The sequence below is a fragment of the Megascapheus bottae genome, chromosome 3, assembly GCF_031878675.1.
Source record: "Megascapheus bottae isolate mThoBot1 chromosome 3, mThoBot2.hap1, whole genome shotgun sequence".
In the NCBI taxonomy this organism is placed as follows: Eukaryota; Metazoa; Chordata; class Mammalia; order Rodentia; family Geomyidae; genus Megascapheus; species Megascapheus bottae.
The window spans coordinates 8,327,266-8,333,755 of NC_143511.1; positions in this window are offsets into that span (position 1 = coordinate 8,327,266).

Here is a 6,490-nt window from a genome sequence, read left to right on the forward strand (position 1 = left end):
CCAGTCATGTAACTCCAGTCAGATGGCGGCGGGAAGGCGCGGCCCCCCTGCCTGGAAGGAGTTTCTTCGCCCACTCCCCCCCCCCCCATGTCTGGCAGCAGCCTGCGCGGGCCTCCGCGCTGCGGTCTGGGCGGGGGAGAGAAGGGGGAGGGAGGGAGGAAGGGAGGGCTAATTCGTGTCAGATGCCGGTACGCGCGGGGCCAGGCGCTGGCGCCTGGCTTTTGTTCCCGGAGTGGCCGTGGAGGCGGCGCGGCTCGGACCGGCTGAGCCCCCGGGAGTCTTCTGGAACCTTTCCGCGTCGCCCATTTCCTGGGACTTGCAGAGGGAGGAGGCCCAGGAGACGTCCCGGTGCCACTCTCGGGTGGGGAGCAGGTCCTTACCCCGCCACCCCCCCCCCAGACCGCAGGGACAACCATGCGGTTGCACGCTCTGACCCCGGGGCCAACGGCCAGGTTCGCGCGCGACAGCGGGGCGCGTGGGCGCCGGCGCCAGGTGAGTGCGCGCTGGGCGGGGAGAGGGGTCACCAGGGCTGCGGAGTCGGGGGGGGGGGGTGAGGGCGGCGTGGGGCCCGGGATTCCTTCGAGCGGCACCCACGTGGGCCATGTGGAATGTTTGCGCGTGGGTGGGTGCGTGTCCGGGGCAGCGTGCGCGTCTCCAGGTCCGTGCGCCCCAGCCTGCTCTGCTCCCTTCTCTGGAGCAGCTCGCCAGGCTTTGCCGAGTTGGGATGGGGGGAGCCCGTGGTGAGCCCCTGTCGAGATGAGAGGCAGCGCGGGTTCGCCGACAAGCCTTCCCGCCTCCGGAGTGCAAGTGGAACACCGCCAGCCGTGGGCGCTAGGGATGCTCGGTGCGTTTGTTTATTGCTTATCTAGTTCTTGCAAAAGCAAAGGGCGCCTTAGCCCTGGGGGTGTGCTTAACACGGGGCCGAGAGTGAGTCGCCAAGTAGGCCTGGGGGACCCCGGGCACCCCATGCCGCACAGATCCGCCCTGCAGTTGGCATTAAACCGTAGTGCCTTGACTGCTCCCGGGGAGGGGGCGAAGGGGGATGTCCAAGGATCTCTGCATAATTGCATTTGTGTTCCTGGAAACTTTCGTAAAATTCCGGAGAGGGAAAGGTTGTCAACATGCCAGCTAGTTTACTTGATCTGAACTGCAGCTGCATTTAGATTTTCAGGGCAGCAGCCAAACCCTTGCACTGAAATGGGTAGGGAACAAATAAATGCAGAGCCCCCCCCCTCCCCGCCCTCCTTTTGCCCCAGGTACTGGGGTGAGGAAACTGTGGAGTGGGAAACTTCTCTGAGATGTGGGATCAACTCAAGGATGTGGGAAGTGTTCGTGTCTGTTTAATTTCAGAGTCAAGTTGAGCTGAAAAATGTGTTTTTGATCAGGGTCTGCCTCCCAGAATTCTAGGCAGGGGCCTCAGCTACCCCAGTGCCCCTAAGTCCTCTTCCTGTGGTGGGTGAATATTTCCTGAAAGGAAAATGTAGCTGGGTCTGTGCAGCTGGAACCCCGTTGTGTTGTTGGGTTTGTAACTATTTTGCCACTGTCGACCTTTAGTGGGGGAGCGAGCCCTTGGGCCGGGCGGCCCCTGCCTGGGAGGGTTTGGATTTTGGACAGAATGGAGCATGCGTGTTTAAGCGCCACCTCCTTGTCTAATTTTGGAGATTTCCCCCCCTCAAAAAAGAACTCATAATCAAAACTAATTACCTGAGTTGCCCTCAGGGAATCCGCCTGGCTTGCTACACTTCCAGAGTTGGACTCTTTAACTATTAAATGCAATTTACATTCTTCAGTATGAGCTTGCTAAGTGCCTTCATATTGATGTGTCCTTTCCCCCTCCCCCACGGACCCCGGCTCCCCCCACACTGGTGGGAGAAATGAAAACACTGTATCAGGTGAAGACCAGGGCAGTTTTAATTCTGTCTGGTCTCCTTTCCCAAGAGATGTTAAGTACTGTGTCTGGGAGTTTGTGTTATTACATTATCTTTAAACAGACTCAAGCAGACTCTGCTGGGGGGGGGCAGCAATGGAAGGAAGAGGGGGAGGTTGCACCTTAGTTTCCATCTCTGTGGCTCTTGCAGTAGACCTAAGGGTAAGAAAGCTGCAGTGAAATACTGCTTCTTTCTCCTTGCTTGGAATAAAGGTGTTTGTAAGGAATGAAAGGTCACAGTATCCCTCCTTGGCTAGCAGACTATGGTCAATTCATTTGGTGCACATAACTGCGGAATCCATGGCCCACTGTCTGCCAGCTGGGCAGGGCCACAGGCGAGAGAGGGGGAAGAGTGGCTGTCCTGCATCTAGGAAATGGCCATCTAGCTGAAAGACCCTCCCCCTGAAAAGATAAACAAATTAAAAGCATATCATATACTTAGCAGCTTAGCATTAGTAACGCCATTTTGCAAGGCCTGAACTAAAAAATAAAAGTGTAGTCTTAGGATAAAAATAGGGGGGGCAATAAGAGGAACAATGTATGGGCCAACATCTGACCCGGGTCCAGGAAACAAGAGGAACAGATGTTTGGTAAAAAAATGGAGTGACACCAGGGCGGCAGTTGGGCCAGGCCTGTGGTTAGAGAAATGTGTTAAAATAGAAAGTCGCCAGTATATCAATAAGAGGAACTTGATAAACCAATCAGAACCCTGTAACTATGCTGCCTCTGCTTCTGTAAGCCTGCTTCAGCTGTCTATAAAAATATACCCCTCTCCCCAACCTGGCGCGCAAAGTCTTCTAGGAGACTTTGCTGCCCGGGCGCCCGATACCCTAAATAAAAAACCTCTTGCTGCTTGCATCCGATTGAGTGGTCTCGCTGTTCCTTGGGGAAGGCCTCCCACTTGAGTGACCTCCTCTTAGGAGGGTGGTCTTTCATTTGGTGCATTGGCCGGGAAAGGAGACCTCTACCCAGGGACCACCGACCCACCTCCGGGAGGTAAGCTGGCCAGCGATTTCTATGTTGTAACGTGTTCTGTGTTCTCTGTTGAATGCGCCTGCGTCTGTAGCCCGGCCGCCGTGGCAATCTGTATTTTGCGGTCTTGGGGAGGAGCTGACGGGCTCAGACTCCCAGCCGTAGCCCCTGGGAGACGTCCCAGGGGTGAGAGAGACTCGAGAGGGTCTCCGTCTGTTTGGTGGGACGCTTGGTGTCCCTTCTGAAGTGAGTACCCCGCTCACGGTCTGTAGGGGAGGAGGATTGGCCATCCTCAGACTCCCATCTGGAAATTTACTTTCGGTTTGATACCGAATCGCGCTGCGATAAGAATTTGTTGTTTGTTGTTTTTGTGGCTGTCTTGTGTTGTCCATTTGGTTTTTGATTGATTGAAGTTTTTATTGGACATAGGGAGTGGTTATCAGCTTAATGTCTGGAGTTAGATTTCTGACTCGTCCAATTTCCCCTTTTGGAGCCGTGCCTCAACCTGAAGACTCTATAGTCCAGTTGTTGAGAGAAACATCTGGACCTCCCCCAAGCTTTAGTTCACTTTCACTTTTAGAAAAAAGCCGTGTTGTTAAGCTTTTTATTTTCTGTGTATTTTTGGTGTTCGTGTTAATAGTGTTAGGACTGGAACTGACTGCTAACATGGGACAGACAGTGACTACCCCCTTAAGTTTGACCTTGCAGCACTGGAAGGAGGTTCGAGCAGCCGCCCACAACCTGTCAGTGGAAATACACAAGAATAAGTGGATCACTTACTGCTCCTCTGAATGGCCAATGTTTAGGGAGGGGTGGCCCCCCGGGGGTAGTTTTTACCCCTCGGTGATCCAGCAGGTAAAATCTAAAATCTTGGATCCTGGTCATGGGCACCCGGACCAGGTGGCCTATATCTTCACCTGGGAGTCGCTTGCCCTTGATCCCCCTACCTGGGTTAGGCCGTTCCTTCCCCCCGAAACTCCTCTCCAGGCTACTGCACCTCCGGCCCTTACTTCTTCTCCGAGAACTTCATCCCTCTACCCGGCTCTCGTTCCTCCCCAGAAACAAGTCAAAACCCGAGTTAAAACCGAAACCACCCCCGCCGTTCTTCCACCCGACGATAACCTGATTGACCTTTTTCAGGAGGATCCTCCACCATATCCCCGGAATGGAGGTGCTGAAGCTGAAGCAGCAGCAGCACCTCCGCCGAATCCCCCTCCGGCCCCAATCCCACCTCCGGGGCCACCCCCACCATCCCCGATGGTCGCTCGCCTCAGACGACGCGAGCCTCCTGCAGCTGATTCCACCTCACAAGCCTTCCCCCTTAGGATCGGGACGGACGGTAGATGGCAGTATTGGCCTTTTTCAGCTTCAGACTTGTACAACTGGAAAAATAATAACCCTTCCTTTTCAAAGGACCCCTCAAAACTTACTGCCTTAATTGAGTCTATCTTAGTGACCCATCAGCCCACCTGGGATGATTGCCAGCAGCTCTTACAGACCCTCTTAAACTCGGAAGAGCGTCAGCGGGTTCTGCTGGAAGCTCGGAAAAATGTCAGGGGAGCTGATGGACACCTGACCCAGCTGCCCAATGAAATTGATGCCGCCTTTCCTTTGGAGAGGCCCGCATGGGACTACACTACGGTGGAAGGTAGGAATCACCTACATCTCTATCGCCAGTTGCTCGTAGCGGGTCTCCAAGGGGCAGCAAGGCGCCCCACGAATTTGGCTCAGGTTAAGCAAGTTGTGCAGGGAGCGAGTGAGAGTCCATCCGCCTTTTTAGAGAGATTAAAAGAGGCTTTCAGAATCTACACTCCCTTTGATCCTGAGGACCCCGCTGTGGAAACTAACATAGCCATGTCCTTCATTTGGCAGGCGGCTCCTGACATAAGAAAGAAATTGGAGCGCCTTGAGAATTTGAGAGCAAGTACACTTCTTGACTTATTAAAAGAAGCTGAAAAGATTTTTAATAAGCGGGAAACTCAGGAGGAAAGGGATGAAAGATTAAAAAGGGAGGCAGAAGAAAGAGATGAAAGATTAAAAAGGGAGGCAGAAGAAAGAGATGAAAGGTTAAGAAAAGAAGCGGAAGAGAGAGAGGAAACAAGGGACAGAAGGAGAACCAGAGAAATTAGTAAGTTACTGGCCACCGTAGTGTCTGATAGAAATGAGAACAGAAAGAGACAAGATAGAAGTAAGGAAAGAGGGCGTGGGCCACGAGTGGATAAGGACCAATGTGCCTATTGCAGAGAAAAAGGACACTGGGCCAGAGACTGCCCCAGAAAGAAAGGATTTCAAAGGCCTAAGACTCCCACCAGCTCCTTACTCAATTTGGAAGATTAGGATTGTCAGGGCCAGGAGCCCCCCCCTGAGCCCAGGGTAACTCTTAATGTTGGGGGGCAGCCAGTGACTTTTCTAGTAGACACAGGTGCGCAGCATTCAGTCCTCACCCAGAACCCTGGACCGCTTAGTGACCGGACTGTGTGGGTGCAGGGTGCCACCGGAGGAAAAAGCTATCGATGGACCACCGAACGGAGAGTGCATCTGGCTACTGGTAAAGTGACTCACTCCTTTTTGCATGTGCCTGATTGTCCTTACCCATTATTAGGCCGGGACTTGCTACAAAAGTTGAAAGCTCAGATCTATTTTGAGGAAACAGAGGTCCGAGTAATGGGACCCAAAGGGCAGCCCCTACATGTAATGGCTTTAAATATAGAAGAAGAATATCGATTGTATGAAAAACCTTCAGAGACTGCAGATCTAAAAAGCTGGCTTGAGGAATTTCCTGAATCGTGGGCAGAGACAGGGGGTCTAGGATTGGCAGTGCAGCAAGCCCCCTTAGTCATTACCCTCAAAGCCACAGCAAGCCCTGTTTCCATCAAACAGTATCCTATGTCAAAGGAAGCACAGGAGGGTATAGGACCCCACATCAGACGGCTGATCGATCAAGGGGTCCTAATCCCCTGTCAGTCTCCATGGAACACCCCCCTCCTGCCTGTGAAGAAACCCGGGACTGGGGATTATAGGCCAGTACAAGACTTGAGGGAGGTAAACAGGCGTGTGGAGGACATCCACCCTACAGTACCTAACCCTTATAATTTGTTGAGCTCCTTGACACCAGCTCATAAATGGTATACTGTGCTGGACCTGAAAGATGCCTTCTTTTGCTTAAGACTACATCCCAGTAGTCAGCCAATTTTTGCTTTTGAATGGAAAGACCCTGAACTAGGATTATCAGGGCAGTTAACTTGGACTAGACTCCCCCAGGGGTTTAAAAACAGCCCCACCCTTTTCGATGAAGCCCTACACCGGGATCTAGCTGATTTCCGGATTCAGAACCCATCCCTAACATTGCTTCAATATGTAGATGATCTTCTCCTAGCAGCCCCAACTTACCAGCAATGCGAACTAGGAACAAAGGACTTGCTTCAAACTTTAGGCTTGCTGGGATATCGGGCCTCAGCTAAAAAGGCACAAATATGCCAGGAACAGGTTACCTACTTGGGCTACCTTATCAGGAATGGGCAGAGATGGCTAACAGAAGCCAGAAAAGAGACAGTCCTCCGAATGCCAGCTCCCAAAACCCAGAGGCAGCTG